The sequence below is a fragment of the Capsicum annuum genome, chromosome 12 (genome assembly GCF_002878395.1).
Source record: "Capsicum annuum cultivar UCD-10X-F1 chromosome 12, UCD10Xv1.1, whole genome shotgun sequence".
Lineage (NCBI taxonomy): Eukaryota > Viridiplantae > Streptophyta > Magnoliopsida > Solanales > Solanaceae > Capsicum > Capsicum annuum.
The window spans coordinates 219,873,064-219,897,755 of record NC_061122.1 but is presented as its reverse complement, the minus strand read 5'-3'; the positions used below and the strand labels follow the sequence as shown (position 1 = coordinate 219,897,755).

The 24,692-nt window shown below is 32.2% G+C and overlaps 2 long non-coding RNA genes across 6 annotated transcripts; one reads left to right on the top strand and one right to left on the bottom strand.

Moving 5' to 3' along the window:
* Window positions 1–4,494: 4,494 nt before the first annotated feature.
* On the top strand, window positions 4,495–16,699 carry LOC107850773. 5 transcript variants are annotated; one of them, XR_001668714.2, is made up of 4 exons: window positions 4,495–6,618; window positions 6,705–6,848; window positions 7,621–7,900; window positions 15,481–16,699. It is a non-coding gene; the product is annotated as an uncharacterized LOC107850773 (long non-coding RNA). The 5 variants fall into 5 exon arrangements; XR_001668712.2 differs by having other exon boundaries at window positions 4,503–4,800; window positions 5,998–6,848; XR_001668711.2 differs by having other exon boundaries at window positions 4,512–6,618; window positions 6,702–6,848.
* Window positions 14,629–15,533, bottom strand: LOC124889448. The gene is made up of 2 exons (XR_007048446.1): window positions 15,398–15,533; window positions 14,629–14,881 (listed from the first exon to the last, which is right to left on the bottom strand). It is a non-coding gene; the product is annotated as an uncharacterized LOC124889448 (long non-coding RNA).
* Window positions 16,700–24,692: the final 7,993 nt, after the last annotated feature.

The following is a 24,692-nucleotide window of genomic DNA, read 5'->3' as shown; positions in this document are numbered from 1 at the left end:
ATGAGGGTGTTGATGTGCTATAGAAATATAGCACTTTCGACGCTTAAAACTATGAAAATATGCAAGTTTCTGGGATTATTTTGATAGATATAATGCGTTTTGGGTATGTTTTGTAGGAAACTAGGTCTTGAATGCTAAGTTCATGAAAAAGGGTGAAAATTGAATTTTTGGCTACTTATCTGATCAATTTTGAATATTCGTGACACTTTTCAGATTATTCGTGTCCAAAGCATGTGATGAAATTTGAAGATTTGAAGCTTGGTTGCAAGTGTTGAAAGGCTTGTCACTTACCTATGTCTACATGCAGACCACATGTGCTATATGAGACTAAGGTAAGTGTTGGAATTGAAGAATTGAAAATCCAGAGAGTGAAAGAGCTGGAAAAATAACTTTCGGCACTTGCTAAGTCAATATGCGGACCGCTTGTAACACATCTGGACCGTATATGGGCAAAGCATTGTCAGAAGTCCAAAATCCAGAGAGTAAACTTGTAGAAATTTTTGGTCTGGACACATGTGTTCACCACATTCACCACACCACATGCGCCCAGCCTTAGGCCACATGTACCACATGCACCCAAGGCCAGGCCGCATATGGAGACCACATGTAGCCACCGACCCTTTTTCTCCTATTTCATTCAGGCTTTGGTTTTAGGATTTCCTCATGTACTATAAATACTCCTTATGTATTTTTTTAGTACAAGTTACGTACTATTTATACTTAAAAACATATTTTTATTCTAAGATTTGTTTTTGGTCTTAGAATTCTCTTATATTGATTTCAATTGATTAATTCAGTTACGATTTTGGGTTTTTACTTCTTATTATTGTGATTTCATCTTATGATTTCAATCATGAATGTTGTTAATCACTTCACAAGCATGAGCAGCTAAAAGCCCTTAGCTAAGGTTGTGGAAACCCTAGCCGATTGACGAAGTAAGGAAAGTGCTATTGTTGTTCAAAACCGACACCCATGCATGCATTGTATTATCTTCACTTTAATAGTTATCTTAGTGGTTGTAAATATTAGGATCCTGCCTAGATTATTGCTACTTACTCCAAAAGAGGAGTAGTGACTACGAAAAGATAATGGCAAAAGTAATTTGGAGTTTAACTGTCAATCCATGCTGCTAGGTTTTATATAATTAAGATGGTTAGATTTCATCCAATAACTAGAGACTCAAAAGGTAATAGTTAATTAGTAAGGCAACATCTTAAGACTCAAAAGGTAAAGGGTGAAATTCTTCTGCTCGTCCAAAAGACTGTAGAAAGTACATAACTTATCGATTTTGTATGCAACATATTGGGTTGGTTCAACAAAGAACGATAAGCTTACGGAGTTGAGAAGCTAGGGGAAGCATAATCCTAGTGTTCACCTACGACTGAATACAATCGAAATTGATATTTGCTACTAGTTCAACATTAATACTCAAAACCCCTCATTTACATTTCCAATTCTACCTATTGATTTCGACAGCTGAGAGCAACGATTTGGCTTATTCCCTTGGAACTTAACCTCAACCTTTGTTGGGTTACTATATTTGGCAGCGATTGCATCATCTTCAGAGTGGAGGTATAGCATAGGTATCACCATGTGCTTGGGGCCCGGCGTGTTTTAGACCAAAAATTGATCAAGGGATCCCAAGTAGGCTGAGGAGCGGGTGAGTGCGGGCTTTTGAGGTCGGCAGAGCCATTTGGGTGGTCAAATGGGCGAAATAGAGCGAACGACCCATTTTCAGGCCAAATCGGTGGGCTATAGCCTACATTTTCAGGAGTGTGCCCGAGGCTTGAGCATTTTTATAGCCGAAAATAGATCGAAGGCTCCCAGGCAGGCTAAGTAGATAGGGGTATGGGACTTTGGGATCGGCGAGGCCGTTTCGGTGGTCAAACGGGCAAAACGATGCAAACAGGCTATTTTCAGGCCAAATCGGTGGGCTATAGCCTACGGTTCCAGGGGTGTGTCTAGGGTCCGGGAGTTTTTTAGGCCGAAAATCAATCGGGGATTCCCAGAAGGGCTGAGGAGTGGAAAAGTATGGGACTTTGGGGTCGGTCGGGATGTTTGGGTGATCAAACTGGGGAAACGACGCGAACGAGCTATTTTTGGGTCAAATCGATGGTCTATAGCCCATGGTTCCAAGGGTGTGCCAGGTTCGGGATGTGTTTTGGACTGAAAATTGATCGGAGGCTCCTAGGCAGGCTGAGGAGCGGGGGAGTGTTGGCCTTTGAGGTCGGCGGGGCTGTTTGGGTGGTCAAACGGGCGAAACGGCACGAACGGACCATTGATATCCAAAAATATACATAGAAATATTATATTTATAGCCCTACATATGGTGGCCCTTCATTCTCCATTAGAACTCCCAAATTTCCTTTACTAAAGCAATAGAGAATTAAATATTTGTTATAAATGAAAGAATAGGAATGAAAAAGACTAACATATTGGCACCATCAAATGTAATACTCTTAACACTTATAGGATGACTCTTTGCTATATGTAACAATTCTTCACACATTAAACATAATTAAGAAAGTTGAAAGAGTGATTTTTTAATTTTTATAAGTAATGAAAGTTTAAGGTAGGTAAATACTCAAAATTTAATAGATAAAGTAAATACATATATTAAAACTTTCAGATTTTTTCATACAACTAGATGAATTAAAATAGGCGAGAAAGACCCAAAAAAGAAAAAAAAATAGTAAATATATACGGAGGTCATAGAGAGGTGTCACGTGACTCCAGGAACAACTTAAATATATGATGCTTATATCTATGAATCTATCTCCTCATACTTTTTGTAGCAGAGTTGGATTGATAAGCCAGAACCCCAAGAAAAGGGAGCAACATTCAGATGAGAAGGAAAATATAAAAAGGCAAATGAAAAGTGATAACTAGCAGAATTGAGCAATAAGAAAACAGATGACAACAGGTTGCATCGACATATAGTAAAAAAATTGTTGAAGCACATACATGATTCAGCCTAACATATATGATTCATCCTATACAAATAGCAAGTACCGGAAAACTTTCGAATCTAACAAATGAAACCATGAACTTTTTGATCAAGCAAATGTTAACATGAACTTGCAAAATATAGACATCGGGTTATCAGAAAACAAACATTCATTGACATCGTCCCAAGATCCCAACCTTAATCTTTGTCCTTCGTGGATTCTCTCCATTCCACCCAAAATTAAAAGACAGAGGATAATGGCAGCAACACTATGCTTTGTTATTTTTATATTAGGTAACAATAGGGCCAGTGAGTACGTGGGTGGAGACGAAAAGTTCATTTGTCATTACTAACAAAATTAATATAAATTAACGACACTAATTATAGAGAAATAATAAGTGATTAACCAAAAAATTTTGACATTAAAAATTTTAAAAAATGAGAAAAAAGAAAAATAGGAATGAATACCTCTGAGTGATGACACATCAGTAGTCTCCAATGTCTTCTTTATTATTATATATAAACTAGTATACGTACCCGCACGTTGCGCGGATAATATTAATGTATTACTATATAATTATTTGAGATATCGATGACTTGTATAAGCTTGTAAAATCGTATTACATTAAATCAATGCTATTATTATATTATTTAAATATATGTATAATCTATCACAAACCTAACCATAACCAAATGAATATGAATAAATACAAATATGTAATTGTCATAAAAAATACATGTTAATATTATACAGTGTTCATTAATATAATTTAGCTGATAATTTTTAGAATTTCATAAATGCTGGGATATTTAATTTATTATTAGAGTTATTAATTGTTTTTTAAAAAAGGTGAAATTCTTATTAAATATTTAAAACTTTTTAGGTAACTCAAAGTAAATAGTAATTAGAAATAATAATTATTGATATTTGTGTATAAGCATCGTATTTTATATTGTACATTTATTCTTAATTGTAATTTGAAACATTGTTAATACATATTAAATTTTATATGGTATATAGTGTATATTACTTATTAATTTTTCTTCAAACATTATATTTTTTTATATTTAAAGGGAAGAGTAAATGAGATGATTTATACATAAACAAAATATATATAAATTAATTTAGACCAAAAATTATAAAATTTAAATATATTTTTAATTATGTCATATTAAAATACATCAGACTAATTGAGAATAAGGAACTACAAATTATTGAAAGTATTTAATTTAAGCAAAAATAACATAAATATACACCTTAACTTAATATATTTACACAAATCGTCAAACTTATGAAGTAATTATAAAAATTTAAATTATTGAATGTATTAAAAGCTAATTTATATCTTGAAAATACTAAATTACAATTTTCAGTACTCATGTAATTTTTAAATTTTCTTTAGTTTAACACCAAAATTATAGGGATCTATGTTATTACTTTTGTTTGAAGTAAAATTATAAATATGAAAACGTATTGTGGTCCAAATCCAAAGGGCCAAAATAAATTAAAAATAAAATATAAAAAAATAACAAAAGGAAAGTGAAGTACTTGTACTTATGGAAAGTAAAGTCTGACTTTGTAATCTCCGCAGGAAAACTTATCTAAAATTTCATTTAACAATTATGCTTTTAAGCTTATTTGATGATGAAAAATTAAACATATTTTAAATTTCTTTGAAATTTAAGCATGTATGTTATTGAGCAGACATAGATGTTTAAATATTTGTTGCTTGTTTAGAGCTGTGTGAAAAAAAATATTAGTTTACATTTGAGTATTTGGCTCATATGATTTAAGCAAGCTTGTATAGATTTTCTCTGTGAAGGTACTTTCTGTGGTTAGTTTCAAATTCGAGGTAAGTTGTTCTTATATGCTTTGCATGAAGTTGGAAAAAGATTAAATATATAAAATGAAGATTTTTGATTTATTTTTGTTGTATGAGTGCTACGATGTCCTGAGCTTGGGGTCTATTGGAAATAACTTTCTAATATTTTTGAAGTAGTGGTATCGGTTGTATTTAATTTTTTTTTAAGGTCCAATGTATGAAATTACACTCTGTAGATTGAGTTTTTGTTGGTATGATTTCATCGATATCGATACCTTTTATCGTTTCTCTGTGTATAAAAAATAAAAACTATAAAACTCTTTAATTCTCTTAAGTGTTAGTTTTGAATTTTTTTTTTTATTAAGAGATGTTTTTTTAATTGCATTTCTTAATATTACAAAGTAATTACAGTTCAAATTTCTGGGATGTTGGATAAGAGAGAGAATGACTGTTGATTTTGGATTTTTGAATTTTTATTTTTAACCTTTCCTGTAATTGTTATTTTCTCTTTTCTTTTACATTTACTTTTAGAAATTGATTATTTGGTTCACACAAAGATATTGTTTCGTGGACTACTATTTTAAGTAAAATCTGGTAGTATGAGGTTTATCCTTTTAACTTTAGTATCATTGTTGCTAATGAGATGTTGATCAGAATTATATAATTATAATTTTGCTTTGTGTTTAGCATACGAAAATTCACAGTTCAACTTTAACAATTTAGCTCTCACTAGATTAACTAAACAATCAGGAATGTTTATTATGTTAAGGTAGTGGTAGCATTCAATTGATATAATGACCTATTATTCTCTAATTCTTTGTCATCTCAAATCAAATACCTATGGAAAATGTAGGTTATGATTGTGGTTGTGGCAGTGCCCCTAACGTAAGTTTGGTCCTTCAGTTCTTGCTTCTCTTTAGATTTCCTGGTTGTTAAACACAAACCTGAGTGTGGTTGTAAGAGGCATATGTATTCCTGGAGATCTCTAAGAGTTTGATTAGTTTGTCCTTATATATATTCTTCATCAGCTTGGGTTACACAACTGATATCTGAAGTAGTCTCTGCTCGTCTTATAGGATTGCATATTCTAAATATTTCATCTATTTTACGGTTTGAGTCTGAGATGTTGTTCGTTGAAAATGTGTTAACAAATTCTAAATTTCACTTAGTACTCTACCATCAGTTGCTTGTCAGTGCTTCATAGATCCTCGTAATTTTGTTCCATAGATTCGGAGTCTGCAGATGGTACTGGTGTTAACAATAGGGTGTTTTCTTATCAAAGATATGATATACAACAAGACGCCCGGTGGATTGAGTAAATTATTCTGTTCTCTTTACTTTTGTTGATTGTTTTCATCCGACAACATTTGCAAGGTATTCAGCTTCCCTTTGTGGTAAGCAAGAGATTTTAACTTGAAACTGTTTTTGACAATTTTCTATGCAAATTACTGAAATTTTAAGTACCCAATATGTTTGTGATGTAGCTAAGATGGATCTCATATTCACCTTGTTTCCTGCATAGAACAATAACAATATACCCATTATATTCCTACAAAGTGGGGACTTCTTGCATCATATAGATTTTTGAATGTTGATTTTCTTCAATAACTCAATTCCAGAGGATTTCCATTGTAGTCTACTTAAGTGTGTCTAAGTAATTGATACTTCCTTCTTTAAAATGGCTTATCGTCTATCTTGAATCTTACTTAAAACCTTCTATGTAATGTACACGTGAAGGAGATATTGCCTTTCTATCCATCCAACTATAAATAATATGCAGTGATTTCTTTGTTGGATCTTGCACAATAGCAACATGGAGGGCAGTTACCTATTTCGACAATAAATGCAGTATGTTGACATTGTTCAGATTGATTCTTACTTCACATTATTACAAAATTTATGAGATACCTCCATCTTAACCATTATTGCAGCAGAAGCTTCTTTCAGTTCTGAGTGACTTTGGCAAAGGATCTTCAATGGTTGATAACATATCTACAGTGAGGAGATGTGGTGTTGAATTGTTCAATACAATTTCAGTTTCATCTGATGATGAAGCTCTTTAAAAAGCCATTAAACAAGTGAGTCAAAAGAATCTAATTTGTAAGATTGTTAAAAAATCAGACTGGTTTTCTGAAAAAAAATGAATTTCTTATTTAATTTTAAATTGTAGAACTTTTTTTTAACACGGTGGTACAATCAATACTGATTGAAAACAAATTTTTAGCCTGCAAATAACCAAAATCTTTTTTGGATATACATCAGGTTTTAACACAGAAAATCAATGACATAAGATAAGCTTGATGATCTGAATAAAAAGAGTTGTATTTGCTTCAGTGGGAGAATAAAGAGTTGTAAACCACGAAACAACCACACGCATTCTTCATTACATTATGCAAATATCCAATATAGTACTTGTTCATAACTAAAAGATGTTGTATCCATTACAAAATAAACTGAAACTAAATTGCAAAAAAGATTACAGTTGAACATGGATTGTCCTACTCATGTTTTTTTTTCCTTCTAGCGAACCTTGTTGGTGGATTGCTTGTCATTACATTCATCATCATATTCCTGCATTGGCAATTTTCCTACAGATTTGCTTCTTTTGGTATACTGTTTATCTGTCGACTCAACATTGATTTCTGTTAGAGATGATCCACAACCTGATAGATTGTTCTTGATGGGAGTCTGTAATAGATTGCATAGTATAAAACTGTGTTAGATAAGAATAAAACTGTAATGATAGTAGACTTTATTTATTTTATTAATTTTGATAAATATCTTTATAATAATTATGTAAAAGATAAAATTAAGTTTTTAATAATTATCACTCTCTTTTTTTTTGGCTAGGTTGATATGGCAGAGAAAATATATAAGCAAGATGCAAAAATACATGTTTGTGATGAAAAAAGATGAATTTCCATCACACTCACTCGTATCTGAAAAGGCAGGCGGGGGACTCTCTATCCTGAAGATAATATTTTTTTTATTCAACAAAGCCTTCTTTCATAGATAATCAGTAGTATTCCTCTCGCTAGCTATTCTGAGTAAGAGGGGAAGGACTTGATGTGACTACTATTAGACCTCCAACCCCGAGAGACTCTACAATCATTATGAGCGAATAACCCAGGTATGTTATTACTTCATTGCAAAATTGTTATATTTTTTTGAAAAGTTTATAATTAAACACCTACAAATACAATATATAATTACCTCAAAAAGCTCATCACCTCCCTTGTTTTGTGTACCTTCAAACAGAGATTCCTAATGACATACAGTAATGTCATTAAAATAAAATTTAATTTTTTTTATAGAAATTAGGATTTTTTTTATACAAAGTAACACTTACAGTGTATTTTAGTGAAGGATGACGGTATTCCTTGAAAAGAGCTTCATCATCAGCAAATTTTACAACTTTGTAGACTTCATCCTGCTTGATTATATTAAATTCCTTAACCATGACCTTAAACATGAGATTTTTTTCAATAACATCATCCAGTTCACTTGAATACGAACATTCATCATCATCAATTAAGCCCTCTTTTAACTTTTTTGCAGTTTTCCCCATAAATTGCGTAGCCTCACAGTTTTAAAATAATAGGGTTATAAGATCAGTTTAATCCATTACACGAACTTGTAGCCTATACCTGAAATTTATTCTTTATCATGTTAACAAATTTAATTTTTTTTAGTGATACAAATTTATATAGGATAGTAATAACCTGTGAACAATTTTTGCTTCTGAATTGCATTTTGGACAAAAATATGAGTTTTCATCTTGTTCAACCTTTATTATACACTTGTTGCAAGCCAAGTGTGACCATCCATGTTCAAGATCCAAACAGATAATTTTTGCAACAATCCAATAGTTAGCTTCTTGTTTAATAGAAAAAATAATATTATAATATTTAAACACTTTGTGTAAAGTTAATAGGAAATGGAAAAACTTATTCAACTCACTTCTGTGCATAGAATCAAATCATTGATATATTTAAAAGATACAATTCTTTTGATTAACTCATTCGTGGTAGAATAACTTTGTTGAGAACTTGTCTAGCTAAGTCGCTCATAGTTAAAATCACATGTTGCATTGGATCTGAATGAAAATAGTATAATATTATATATTAATATATATTCTAAATTTTTAAAATTAAATTTAATCTATAAATGTGTTAGAACAATAGATGGTTGTGACAAATTTGGATGTAAACGCAATAGATTGCGGCAGAGATGAATTAATCCATAGCTTTGTTTGATACCAACAACTACGAATAGAGTAGACATCTTTTTACGGGAATAATATTTAGAATCTGAAATTTAAAATATTTTTTGAATAAATATTTTATGTATTATAGTTTGAAATAGTTATGCCTCTGAATTTTTGAGCCTTCATAAATTGAAGTACCACAATCAAAGGTTACTCTGTGGACTTACTCAAATAAGATTGAATTTGATACACAAGTTCACCCCATAAAATTGTTGAAAGTCTATTCCTCCAGTAAGAATATAGATTTAATTAAATGGTTTATATTTCTATTTTCTTTCTGCCATATATGTGTATTAAATGTTGCAGTTTTAACATAAAAGTAGCAAAAATATATATATTGCATAGTAGTTAAAGCAATTGGTAAGTAAAGCCTTATGTTTTGATTGCAACTTGTAATGTTAAAACCAAAATAAGGCCTACTTCTCATCTTCTAGGACAATATTTAGAAATACACTATCACTGTCTCCTTGCTTGAATGTTTGAACTGCTTCATATGTCACAATATGACCAACAACATCTATAAATATATATGAATTAGTAAAAATTAAAAACACAGCTGTTAATAAATTTTATACTGATTTTGAAGAGAATCATTACCAAATAGTTCTGTGTCATCTACAATATGGTGAATCGTCAGTTGGTAAAATGGCTGCAAATTAAATATGTCCATATGAAATGAAGGATCAGTAATTTTCTCAACAGAAGTCGATTTTATGAAAATCAACCTGTGCTTGTGCGTTCTAGTCTTAAATTTTTTGAAATTTGATGAAACAACAAAGTTGTTCATACGACATAACCCAAGTTTCTCTTAGTCTTGAAAAACTTAATATCATACTTGCCAATTGAAGCATGTATGCGATCACCTTAAGAATGCAATTACAACGTTAAAAAATAAAAAGGAAGATTAATAATGTAAATAGTGCAAAATTTGAAAATTAGTGAAAAGCAGTAAGTACCTTTGAATCCTGTAAAACCATATCTATTGAATATGGTATCTTAGGTTTGAATTTATCCGACACTTATCAAAGTCGAATAATTCTTACTCTCAAATTTCATTGCATCGAAATGCTTGTAATTTGTAAGATGCTATAAAAATGTAAAGTCATATTTATGGCCGTGTTAAGTACATTGCTTTTGAGTTTTTCAAGTATAGAATGAGTGAAGTCGGAGGACAGACATAAAGTACGAACATATGGAATATATTAAGGATTATATAAGACTATATAAGAATTAGAGTTGTAATTAAAGACAGAAGGTAGTGGGTAGTTTTAAAACCAACTCCTTCAAACAATCCCTATTAAAAGGAAAAACATTCCTCTTTAAAACTAAACTAATGTATCACTATCTATTTTTACTTTTTAATTTTAAATTTTTAAATTTTAATAATTAAATTAATTAAAGCAATCGTGTGTATATCTTGTTTTATTTTGGCATTTGTTGTTGTTTAAATGTTTGTCCTAATTATTTGTTTTTTCCTTTTTGCAATTAATGTTGTTTAAATTTTTGTTGTAATTAATATTTTAATTTTTAAAATTTTGTAATAAATATTGCTTTTTTTCCATCTTTCATTCTTTAATGTATTTTTTGGCAGTTATTGTTGTTTAAATTTGTATTGTAATTATTTATTTTTTTGACAGTTATTGTTATTTAAATTTCTATTGTAATTTTTTTTTAATTTTGTAATGGAAATTGATTTTTTGCATCTTTTGCTATTTAAGTTATGTATAGTGTTTAAATGGTGTGTTTCTGTGTAGAAGTAATAATTTTTTAAGTAATTTGTAGCAGTTTAATTATTTTTCAGATAATTCATGTTTTTTATTAAGAAAATATTATTTATCAAGATAAAAAAAAGTAAGTGGAAGTTTATTAAAAAAAGTTATTTGTGAGTGTACTGTGTTTTATCTTTTTAAAATTGAATTTCTATTGTAATGGGAAGTTAAGTGTTTTAAAAAATAAGATTTTTTAGTTTTTTTTTTAAATTGTTGCTTTTATGTGGTGATGACACATGGCATTTTTGCCTCTCTTACTAGATATAGATAGATGTAGAGTGTTTAAATGGTGCGTTTCTGTGTAAAAGTAATAATTTTTTAAGTAATTATTAGTAGTTTAATTATTTTTCAGATAATTCATGTTTTTTATTGAGAAAATATTATTTATCAAGATAAAAAAATAAGTGGAGGTTTATTAGAAAAAGTTATTTGTGTGTGTACGTGTGTTTTATCTTTTTAAAATTGAATTTCTATTGTAATGGGGAAGTTAAGTGTTTCAAAAAATAAGATTTTTATTTTAGTTTTTTAAAAAAAAATTGTTGCATTTATGTGGTGATGACATATGACATTTTTGTCTTTCTTATTAGATATAGATAGATTGTTAAGAGAATTTCGAAAGTTCATTGCTCACATGTCATTTTTTTTATAATTATATTTTTAGAGAACTTCAAAAGTTCATAACTATTGAATTCTATTAATTATTTCACACTGTAAATCATTCTGATCAACAATAACAATAACAAATCCAGTATAGTCCCACATCATGGGGTCTGAGGAGGATAGAATGTACGCAGTCCATACCATTATCTCTAAAGAATTAGAGAGACTGTTTCCGATAGACCCTCGGCTTAAGACAAAGAATAATATACAAAAAACATTAAAAGCATGGGACAAGATAAAATAACATAGGTACGATATCCACGAAAATATTGTACATTGCTAAACAAAGGACATCAAAGCCCTCCTAACTACAAACTACAACTCACCCACACACCTTAGCCTTCTATCCTAATGTTTTTCTTCCATACCTTCCTATCTAAGGTCATGTCCTCAGTCAGCTCTAACTGCTCCATGTTACGTTTAATCACTTCCCTCCAGTATTTCTTCGGTCTACCCCTACCCTACTTGAAACCATCCAAGGCCAACCTCTCACATCTATGAACCGGGGCATTCATACCCCTTCTCATCATATGAACAAACCATCTCAACCTCACTTCCCGCATTTTATCCTCCACCGACACCAAATAAACCTTCTTCCGAATAATCTCATTCCTAACACCTGTAGCCCTTGTAAATCCACACATCCAACGCAACATTCTCATTTTCGTCACCTTCAACTTTTGGATATGAGAATTCTTAACCGGCTAACACTCCGCTCCATATAACATAGCCGATCAGACTGCGACTCTATAGATTTTCCTTTCAGCTTGGGGGCACTTTCTTATCGCATAAAATTCCCGAAGCGAGCCTCCATTTCATCTAACTTGCCCCAATATGGTGAGAGACATCCTCATCTGTCTCTTTATTCCCCTGAATCGTGGATCCAAGATACATAAAACCATCCCTCTTGCAAACTACCTGGGAATCCAACTTCACTACCACCTCCTCTTCTTTTCTCGAGTCACTAAACTTGCACTCCAAGTACTCCGTCTTGGTCCTATTCTACCGGAAACCTTTAAACTCCAGGGTTTGTCTCCAAACCTCCAGCTTATCATTAACACATTGTCGCGACTCATCAATCAAAACTACATTATCCGCAAAAAGCATACACCAAGGCACCTCGCCTTGTATACTCTGCGTCAACACATCCATCACCAAGGCGAATAAAAATGGACTAAGAGTTGATCCCTGGTGCAATCCTGTCAAGACTGGGAAATACTCGAAATCTCCTCCCATTGTCCTTATTCGAGTCTTCGTCCCCCCCTCGCCTCTAAACATCTCCACAGAACCTCCCTAGAGACCTTGTCATACGTCTTTTCCAAGCCAATAAACACCATGTGCAGATCCCTCTTCCTCTCTCTATACTGCTCTATCAATTTTCGCACTAGGTGAATTGCCTCAGTCGTGGAGCGACCAGGCATAAATCCAAATTGATTCTCCGAAATAGACACAATCTTCCTCAACTTTTGCTCCACCACCCTCTCCCAAATCTTCATCATGTGACTCAAAAACTTAATACCCCGGTAGTTGTTGCAACTCTGAATGTCACCCTTATTATTATATAAAGGAATCATCGTGCTCCATCTCCACGCCTCGGGCATCCTTGCAGACTTGAAAATGTTGTTAAACAAGTTGGTCAGATACCTCAACCCTGCCCCGCTAGAAAACTTTCAAAAATCCACCGGGATCTCGTCGAGCCCCATCGCCCTGCCTCTTCGCATCTTGCGAATAGCCTCACTGACCTCTTCTACCTTAAAACGCCGATAACAGTCGAAATCGCGACACTCCCCGAAGTGCTCCAACTCTCCTAATACAACACCTCTGTTCCCCTCCTCATTCAAGAGCCTATGAAAATACGACTGTCATCTCTCCTTAATGAGGGCGCCTTCAACCAATACTCTGTCATCCTCCCCTTTAATGCACTTCACGTGATCTAGATCCCGCCCCTTCCGTTCCCTAACCTTGTAAAGCCTAAACAACCTTTTTTCCCCTCCTTTCGCCTCTAACCCCTTATACAAACTCTCAAAAGCTCCTGTCTTAGCAGCCGTAACTGCTAACTTAGCCTCCTTCTTAGCTAACTTGTACTCCTCCCTGCTCACCCGCTTCTCCTCTTCATCCTTACTCTCAACCAACTTAGTATAAGCCGTCTTCTTTGTCTCAGTCTTCTTCTTAACACTTTCATTTCACCACAAATCCCCCCGATACCGACCAGACCAGCCCCTCGATACACCCAATACCTCTCTAGCAGACTCCTTGATGCAACCAGCAACCTTATCCCATATACTATCCATGTCCCCCTACACTCCCACACCCCCATCCCCTCTAATTTCGCCCCTATCTCCAAAGCACTAACCGAAGTCAGGCCGCCCCACCTAACTCTAGGTGGACCCTACCCACCCCGCCTCTTCTTGCCCTTATTGATAGCCAAGTCCATCACCAGGAGTTTATGTTGGATCGCAAAATTCTCACTCAGGATTACCTTATAATCCTTACACAAAGCTCTATCCCCCTTCCTAAGCAGCAAAAAGTCAATCTGAGTCTTGGCTAACCTACTATGGAAAGTAACCAGATGCTCCTCCTTCTTCGGAAAATTGAAATTCACTACCACCTACCTAGAGTCCCTCACAAATTCCAAAAGAGCATCTCCCTCATCATTCCTAACCCCGAACCCAAAGCCTCCATTCACATCATCATACCCTATGGCAATGACCCGATATGTCTATTAAAATCCCCTCCTGTAAATCATTCTGATCGATTTTGTAAATTTTCAGCATTCAACTCGTTAATTGTAATTTATAGCAATGTACCTAAACTTAAATAACCCCAAAACCAAAAAAACAAACACAGATAATAGGGGCGGAACCAGAGTAGAACTTATGGGGTCGTCGAAACTCATTAGCTTTGTCCCGAGTAACCCCAATATTCATAATAAAATATTTATTTAATATATAAATTAATTTATTCAGGATCAAATAAATAATATTAAAAAACTATTGCTCAGAATTCAGACACATACAATTTTGAATCCATCTCTAATCGTCTGACTCCAAACCCGTTGACTCTAATATACATTACAATAAATTTGATTATTTGCGGCGAATTAGTACTCTTGAGAATTTATGGAGATGAAGGTGCACAATACAGTAAATAAATAAGATAATGCAAACAAATTTGAAGGATAATTCATTAATTTATTGGACAGGAAAAATGCTTTTTAGTCACCTTCACAATATACTTAGAACCAGTATTTGCTTACAATAAAAAATATTTATTGAGAAACTTAATAAAATAAATGATATGAAAAAGAAAGCAATTTTAGCAAGTATCTTTCTTTAATTTGTTATTTCTTTGCTGCATTTGAGTATGCATCTTCCCTGTCATTTATTGCTTCTATTTGAGATTGAGATCTTTCATCCTGTAAATCAAATAATAAATAAATTTAAAAAAATAAAAATAAAATGATAATGTTATATTTAAGTTAACTATATTCATGTTGGATTAAGGGTCATGGGTCGTCCATGTGGACCGACCTGAACCGGTTTTTATTTGTTTTTGAAATATATGACAAAATAAGGGTAAAAAGAAGAGATAAGTTTAATTTTGAAACTTGGGGGGAACGGTTACTGTTCCACTTCTCTTTCTATGTAAAAGTCAGAAAAACAGTAACAAAAGGCAAAACGAAAAATAATAGCAAGGCAGTGAAACTTTAAGGCATTTAGTTTGTGATTCTATAACTTTGTTTCCAAGAGATTCAAAGTAGACGTGGGGCAGATCTTTTCGGTTGCAAAATCAAATTTTGCTGCAAGTTTAAGGTACACACTGATTTATGCTTTTGCTCCGAATAAACTAACAATGGTATCATAGTTGGATTTATTGCCCCATTTTTACACGCTATTTTTCAAGTTTAAGAGAAATTTGTGTATGAACATACCTGTGAGAAAATCTTCATAATTGGTTGTATGAATTTTTGGATCTGATTAGAATCGCTGCCATGACAGATTTTTTTTTTGGCAGATCCTATCAGACATTTGTCAAATGCGTTGCTAAAATCTGGTTGGACGCATCGCCGATTCAGAAAGAAACATCAATTTTTTTATCCGACCTTTCACTTTAATTTGTTGTTATGATTGTTGTGGTTTCAAATGCTGTGAAGCACTTTTGTAATTTTTAAGAATAAAAAAAAATATAAGAGTTGATTTATGTGGCTTTAGAAGAAGGAAAGAAAGCTACTCCCCTTTTATTTTTTTCTTTTTATAAGAAATAATAAAGTTTTTTGTTGATTTTTAGAGAAAAGTACTTTGAGCCTTTTTTTGGGGGAGGGGAGGGGGGAGAAAATAATTAAATACATTGTGTAGAGTATTATATGTGTACATTTTATTTAAATGGGCCCTTTCATTAATTCTTTTTGTGTGGTTGTTGTTTGGTCCTAACATGTAGTATCAGTATAAATTGTAGTACATATATATATATATATATATATAGGGTGTTTACTGTTGCACTATAATTGTTTTATTAAAAGAAAAATGGAGAATCAAGTAGTGTAAAATATTATGTCTTTAATTTTTTTTATATGAGGGTATATATTAGATTTGATGTAATTCTTGTCTTAAATAGTTCCTAATTTTTCATAAACAGATTGTGATTTCTATAATAAATTACGACGTAAGTTGTCGCATTGAATGACATAATCATTCTTATTGTTTTTTGGTTCCTATTTCAGAAATGGTTGAACAGGGACAAACTCGAATCACTCCAAATGAGAGTTCAGTATAACGAGCAAAGAAATAAAGTGGAAGAGCACGTCGTCGAAGAACATACTTTCGAGGTCATGAGATCATACAAAATAGTGTTCCTAGAGGGACACAAAATCTGTTACGGAATGAAAGGGCTATGCGAAGGGAAAGAGAGAAGAAACTCAAACAATTCAAGTCTTTTAAGATGATCCCTAACATTAGTGTTGCTAGTTTTATACACCTGTTTGAAATGAAACGTGTAGAACTAAAAAAACTATGTAGTAATCTCAGATTGAGAAGCATTAGATATTTTAGCAAATTTTCTCTGTGACTCTTAGGGCGAGAGATTAATTGATGTTAACCACGAGATTTGGCCTAGCGAGCCTTTTTGGGTGTACATAAGTCGTCTAGAATGTTTGTGGAATGACTTTTATTTTTAGATTGACTTGTAACATGAAGTTACTTATTAACTTGATATATTATATATATTAAGTTGTTTATCTCTTTTTACGTAAATTTCATTCATTTATTTTAGTTTAAAACGACTTAATTGAAAGCTATCATCCTAATACACATTAAGAAATTATTTTCTAATTTTGGTCAAGTGTTTAGTTCGTATATGATGATTGAATTCTTAAGTGTCCTTTCGATTTTACACTAAACATGAAACCTTTAGGTGAAATTATTTGCTTAAATGTGTAATTTGCATGCATAATTGATAACATTCTTGCGTAACTGTCTCTTAATAACAGATATGGCATCTAAAAGCATAATTGCTGACTTGAATAAAGGAGAAAAACTAAATAGAGACAACTACGACATTTGGAGTCGTAAGATATGGTATGAACTAGAAGAGCAAAACGTTCTTGAAGGTATTAACCATGTCTTAAGTCTACCAGAAGAGGGCAATACTTCACAACACAGAAAAGACCCTGAAGCTTATAAGGCTTGGAAAAAGGCTGATTCCATTGCACGTGGAATCATTGTAAGTTCTGTAGTTGATGACCTCATACATGAGTGTGAGGAATTTCCTACTGCCAATGCCATCTGGGAAACTTGCGAGGAACATATGGGGGTACTTCTTTCATCCGCCTCAGACAACTGAATATCAAGTTTGACACTTACAAAAAGCGTCATGATCAGAACATTAAACAATACATTAGGGTGATGTCTAATATGATAGCTCAACTCAAAAGTGATGGTCATGTTTGCTCAGATGAGCAGCAGGTTCAGGCAGTGATCCGATAGGCAGTGATCCGATCTCTTTCCAACAATTGGGAACACTTGAAGGTCAACTTAACCCACAAAGATAGCATCAAAAATTTTTCTGATATTGCACATCACATTGAACTTGAAGATGAGCGGCTCGGTGTTGCTAAAGCTGCTTCTAATGCCTTTATCGCAGAATCAAATGGTAAGAACTCTCTAGGATTCAAGTGCAACAAGAAGTGAAAAAAATGAGAAGGATAAAGAGACCGAAGAAGGACCCTCTGAGAAAAACAAACAAGCCAAATTCTAAGAAGGGAAAAAGGTTTTTCAATAAGAAAGACAAGAGTAAGATGAAGTGTTACAACTGCCAAGTTCTAGGGCATTTTGCTCGTGAATGTCCTGAGGAGAAAAAGGTAGCATTTCTAAATGCATCTCTAAGTGCTACATATGTTTCTAGCACTGCTTTATTAACTGAATCTTATCTTATGTGGATTGTAGATTCAGGAGCCACCAACCATGTGAGTCGAGATCGAGAAGAATTTGTGGAGTTCCGTCGAGTTTCACCTGGATCAAGGTGGATCTATGTAGGAAATATAATGCAAGACTTGAAGTCAAAGGAATTGTCACTTGCAAAGTAAATTTGCGTGGAGGCCAATCTTTAATGTTGCATGACGTCCTATATGCTCCAGAAATTCAACGAAACTTAGTATCTGTGTTTGTTCTCCTAGATGTTAGTTTTCATTTGTTTTTTTAGCCGTAATTATGTCAGAATTACTCTAGATAATGTTTTTTATGGTTTTGGACATCATTATAATCATTTTATTCTTTTAGATTGTAATCCTTCAACTTATGACTATTATGTAGACCATTATGTAATGTCATTTTATTCAAGTAATAATAATGTTGATATACTTACATGGCATGCTATATTGGGTCACATAGGGTAAGATCGAATGAATAGATTGGCAAAGGAAGGACATCTAGGCTCTTTCTACAAAATTGAAATGCCAACTTGTCAAAATTATCTTGCCGGAAAGATTACACTTAAACCATTTGGGAAGTCTAAAAGAGCCAAATTTCCATTACAATTAATTCATTCTGATATCTGTGGTCTAATGAATGTGAGGGCAAAGACTGGTGCTTCATATTTCATTATATTTATTGACGATTTCACGCGCTTTGAATATGTCTATTTGACATCTCATAAATTAGAAGCACTTGAATGCTTCAAAAGATATATGAATGAAGTTGAGAATCAATTAGACAAAAGTATAACAACATTAAGAACTGATAGAGGTCGTTAATATTTGTCAAAACAGTTTGAAGAACTGTGTATTGAAAAAGGCATTATCAGACAATTGACTACTCCTTATACACCTCAACAAAATGGTATAGACAAAAGAAGGAATAGAATATTGTTGGATATGACAAGATCCATGATGGCGCAGGCAAATTTATCAATCTCTTTCTGGGGTGATGCATTATTAACTATGGCCTACATATTGAATAAAGTACCTTCTAAATCAGTATCTTCTACTCCATATGAACTATGGACTGGTAATAAACCAAAATTTAATGATCTACGATCATGGGGTTGTGCTGCATATATTAAAGATCATTTTGGTAAGTTTGGAAAACTAAGTCCAAAAGGAAAGAAATATATCTTTATAAGATACTCTGAACACTCTAAAGGATATGTGTTCATTGGTGAATTGGAAGATAGAAGTACTACTGAAACTGAATCATGAGATGTCACATTCCTGAAAAATAATTTTTCAAAAAGAAATGAAATAAAGGAAAATGAGCCTCTTTACGAAATGTTGAATTCAGATGATCAAGTAATGTCGCAGGACATGCTTGATAATTCAATTGATCAAGAAATGATTCTTGGTCCAAATGGGAGTTGTAAATCCCAAAATCCTATTGAGGAATCTGAACTTCAATTACGTAAGAGTACTAGAAAAGATGTGCCTAAACGATCTTATGAGATTGAGAATTATGTCTTTCTAGTATCTCCCACAGAAGTGGATGAACCTAATTCTGTGACTGAGGCTTTATCGAGTCCTGAAAAAGATGAATGGATAAAAACAATGAAAGAAGAATTAGAGTACATCAAAACCAATAAAGTCTGGGATCTAGTTGACCTTCCTTTTGGGCGTAAAACTATTGGGAACAAGTGGATTATCAAAGTTAAATGCAAATCAGATGGGTCAATAGAAAGGCACAAAGCACGATTGGTGACAAAAGATTTTACTCAAGAAGCTGGAATAGATTACGAGGAAATCTTTTCACCAGTTATGAAATTTACCTCAATTCGCTTGCTTTTGATTGTAGTTGCACGTTTAGATTTAGAATTACACCAAATCAACGTAAAAACCATTTTTTTCAATGGAGAACTAAATGAGCAAAATCTACTTGGAACAACCTATAGGTTTTGTTGTTAAAGGCCAAGAAAGAAGGATTTGTAAATTAAACAAATCAACATATGGCCTTAAGCAGTCTTCAAGGCAGTGGTACCAGAGATTCCATGAGGAAATGATTTCATTTTATTTCACCATGATCTATGAAGACCATTGCATCTATGTGAAAAAGTCCAATGAAATATTTGTAATTCTTTTGCTTTACGTGAATGATATTTTATTAGCTGCAAATAACTTAGAGTATGTAAAAATTGTTAAGTCGTGGCTTTCAAAGTCATTTGACATGAAAAATATGGGTGAAGCAGACTATATATTGGGTGTTAAATTCAAAAAGATCGTTCCAAGAAAATTTTGAGTCTATCTCAAGAAACATACATAATGAAAATTTTGGAACATTTTTGAATGAATAGTTGCAAATTCATGGATACTCCTATAGCAAGAGGTGAAACTTTAAGCCTTGATATGTGGCCAAAGACTAAGAAAATAAAAATATGTCTCGAGTACCATATTCCAGTGCAGTTGGGAGTTTGATGTACGCTATGATGTGTACTCGTCCAGACATTTATTATGCCGTAGGTCTGGTTAGCAGGTATTAATCTAATCTTGGAAGAGATCAATGGAAAGTAGTAAAGAGAAATTTTCGATACCTGAAGGGAACTGCGGATTATTCACTATGCTATAGTGGATCCGATTTATTCATAAAAGGTTATACAGATGTTGATTGTGCTGGTGACCGGTATGATAGAAAATTAACTTTCGGTTATACTTTCTTGCTAAATGGTGGTGCAATTTTGTGAAAAAGTAAGAAACAAACTTGCACAACCCTATCAACTATGGAATCAAAACTTGTGGCTTGTGCATCTGCAGTAGAGATTCTTTGAGCATTTGAACATTGCAAAGAATTCAAAGGGTCCCATGATTTTATATTGTGACAGTCAAGCGGCTATCGCATATATGAAAGATCCAAAATATCACAGCAAGACCAAGCACATTGATATTAAGTATAACTTTATAAGAGACATAGTACACTACAACATTTTAGTCCTACTGCCACTGTTGTAAAGTGTGGCCTAAAATAGCAAAAAGTGTGGCCTTTGATCAAAGACTACACTTTGATAGCTGATATTTTTACTAAGGCGATACCTAGAGACTTTTTTGAGAAACATGTCACGGCTCTAGGATTACGTAGGATATGATTATGTTTGTGTACTGTAGATGACTTGATTATAATTATTATCAATATAAGAATCTTGAATTTATGTTCAATCTCATATGCGTGTGAAAATGTGTTGTATTAAAATAGTGTGTCAAACAATTCGAGAGATTGGCTCTCTCACACGAGCAATTGCCTTTTACGTCGAGGAACGTGAAGAGAAAAGTTTCACCATAAGATAATGACTTATTTTGTAAAGTCAGATGTGAGTTTCTCTAAGAATATGAATTTGGGGATTATTAAAGAAAGAAACTCAGGTTAGATATTTAGAGATATCTAGACCTAGATTTGTACGATGGTGAATGACTAAAAGAATAAGACACATCGTAGCATGTGTTCCATACCACGTATGCTTAGCGATCAATGGGTTAACGGAAGAATGATCCCCTGCTTCTTCATTGTGTGAGACCCTGAAAAGTTACTTTAACTTTTCATTGAAATACCCTTAGACCTTTAACTGTTTCTTGAAGTTTCAATCGGTGTTGCTACTTTAGCATGTTACTAATAGCCATGAAATATTCGGCAATGCGGTGCATGTCTGGGAAAGCAGTTAATTTGGAACAGATCGATTCGAGTTGAAAGGAAAAACGATTAAAATGAATATATTAACTTATTTACACAAGCTGGCTATTACACTAACCATATAAGAGTCAAGTGTAATTGTGTATATAAAGTTAATCATGAACTCAAGTTCACCTCTTAAAGAGGATGAGGGATCAGATGAGTAACTACTGAAGTAGCAAATGATGTCTGGGGTATTGTGAGTATTAAGATCCTCATATTAATAGAGAATTCTTTCCACATGTGATTGGATTCCTATAAATAGATTGTAAAACCTTATGGGTAAAGCTCGAGATGCTCACAGGTCACACGAACTATTTACCGTATGAATAGATGACGTTTTGATGTCATACTGCTTCGAGTCTTGTCCACCATGTGCGAAGTGGGAGATGTTGAATTATGGGTCATGGGTCGTCCATGTGGACCGATCCGACCTGATTTTTTATTTGTTTTTGAAATATCTGACAAAATAAGAGGGAAAAAAAGAGATAAGTTTAAGTTTGAAACTTCGGGGGAACGGTTACTGTTCCACTTCCTCAATATATTACCACTTCTCTTTCTATGTAAAAGTCAGAAAAACAGTAACAAAAGGCAAAACGAAAAACAATAGCAAGGCAGTAAAACTTTAAGGCACTTAGTTTGTGATTCTAGAACTTTGTTTCCAAGAGATTTAAAGTAGATGTGGGGCAGATCTTTTTAGTTGCAAAATCAAATTCCGCTGCAAATTTAAGGTACATACTGATTTATGTTTTTGCTCCGAATAAACTAACAATCCACTTACAAATAAACTAGATGTAGTTTAACATGTGGTAGTAGATTACTCACGACTTCAATAAGTTTATCAATTAAGTAAAAATAATTTATCATGGATATTTACACATAATTACATTGTTTAGTGCATCTATATAACTCAAAATCTAAATTGTTGTACAAGAAAATGAATATTTCATGTACTTAGTTTTGCCAGAGGCCTTAACCAAATAACCCCACATATCTGGTGTTTCATTAAAGTTTTAAGCAGCCAAAGCAATCTCAAATTTTTTGTTTTCCTCCCAGGGTCAAGTTGAAATTGAGGTCATTTCTGCACACAGACGAGTCAATTACTTATATTGTCACTCAACTTAACAAAATGTCTCACTAAAGTTAATCTTTTTTTATTTCAATAATATCATTCAAGTTTGTGCATTTTTCTTACAAACTAACAATTGTTAAAAGTGACTCAAAAAATTACCAAAATAGTTCATCAAATTTGAAATTTGAATTTAAATAGTCCTTATTTTTACATGAAATATTAATAGGTCTCCAATTATTTTTACTTTTATACTTCTTAAATTAGTTTTTAATATATTTAATCAATAAGTCCATAATATAATTTAAAATGACACAAATCATAATATTAAAAATGAATTAAAAAGACAAAGAATGTTAAATTAAAGCTTAAAATAGGTAGTTATATTTTAAATGAAATAAACAAGAAGTACATTTATTGTCCAAATTGGTAAATGTATTTAGTTTTTACAGTGAAGTTGACGAGACGATATAATTTTCTCTGAAATAATATCACAAGATTGATAAAAATAATATTGAAACCTTAAAGTTACGAAATGGTTATATAAAATCATCTAATTTTATTTGATAGTGAATGATTGATGTTATTATCACGGTATTCGATAATATGAATTATTTTTTAAAATAAAATTCTTTTAAAATATTTATTTATGGTTCTTCTACTAGCTAGAGACCCTAATTTTTTTTTTTATTTGCAGGAATTCATCGTCTTCTTTATGAATTATAATTTTTTCGATAATAATGTGGAGTAGAAGAAACTAACAACTAACTTGAACTATTTTATCAAAAATAAATATTAATCCTAAAATTAATAAATATAGAATATTCTTTTATTATTGAACTCCTAAATTTCCAAATAAATACAGTACATATAAACTTATTTCTAACAATTTTAATTGCAAATTTTGATGGACTTCGTTAGATTTAATATCACAGTTAAAAGTTGAAAGAAGATTATACTTATTAAGTTTTATAGTTGAAAGTTTATTGATATTTCGTATTGTTAACTATGGTTTAGGTTGAAATTTGTCTGATAGTACGATTTCTGTTAGAGAGAGACACTCGGTGTGGAGTAAATTTAATTTTAAGGCGTAAAATCAGTAGTCCAGATCAAAAAGGTTATCTGATATCAATCTCTCTTTTACGTATGAAATTTAAAATTTAATATAGATAATCAAAGTATTATCAGGAATGTAATTTTAATATAGCTTTAGGGATGATCCCTCCGAAACTGGCCTTTTGGCTCTTAGGTGTACTGAAATTCTGAACTTTTTAGCGGTAATTTCTACATCCCATTTTATCCGTTTTGAATTAGGATTGTACAGCTATTAAAAAAATATGATTGGTAATGTAACTTTATCGTTTTATCCCTTTTAATTGGGTCTTGTTATTAGTTTCAATATTAATAAATGGTTAATAACAAGAAGTAATCAATTATACTAAAAAATATATAAAAAAAATATTTTATTTTAATAGGTAAAAACAAGTAAAATGGGACATCAAACAAAAAAAATTAAAATAAATAAAATAAAACAAAGAAAGTAATAAATAAAATTCCACATTCACCAAAAAAAAAAAATACCTGTCACGATCCAAAAAAGTTGAGACTTAGTGGCACCTACCCATATCCCCTGGTTGGTAGGCCAGACTTCACCTACATAAAGAACTTAAATAAACAAATATGTAAAATAAATATCTAGCGAATAAATCAAAATCTATTTTTAGTATAGCATCTATGTATAATCTATAATTTATAATTTATAATATATAATATATTAAAAATGTAAATATCTTTAGAAAAGTGATTTAAATTTTTTATCTTTATTAAAGATTCTTTTTTAGATAAAATTGTCTTTTCACTATTTTCTTTAATTTATTATTTAAATACTTTTATTATATTAACTAGATTCCTAAATTATATGGAAAGAGAATCAATCAATATTTTTCTTTAAACTAATCAATTAGAAAAATACTTCTAAAATAGGATAGAAAAATGCTTCTAAAATAGGAATCTATTAAGAA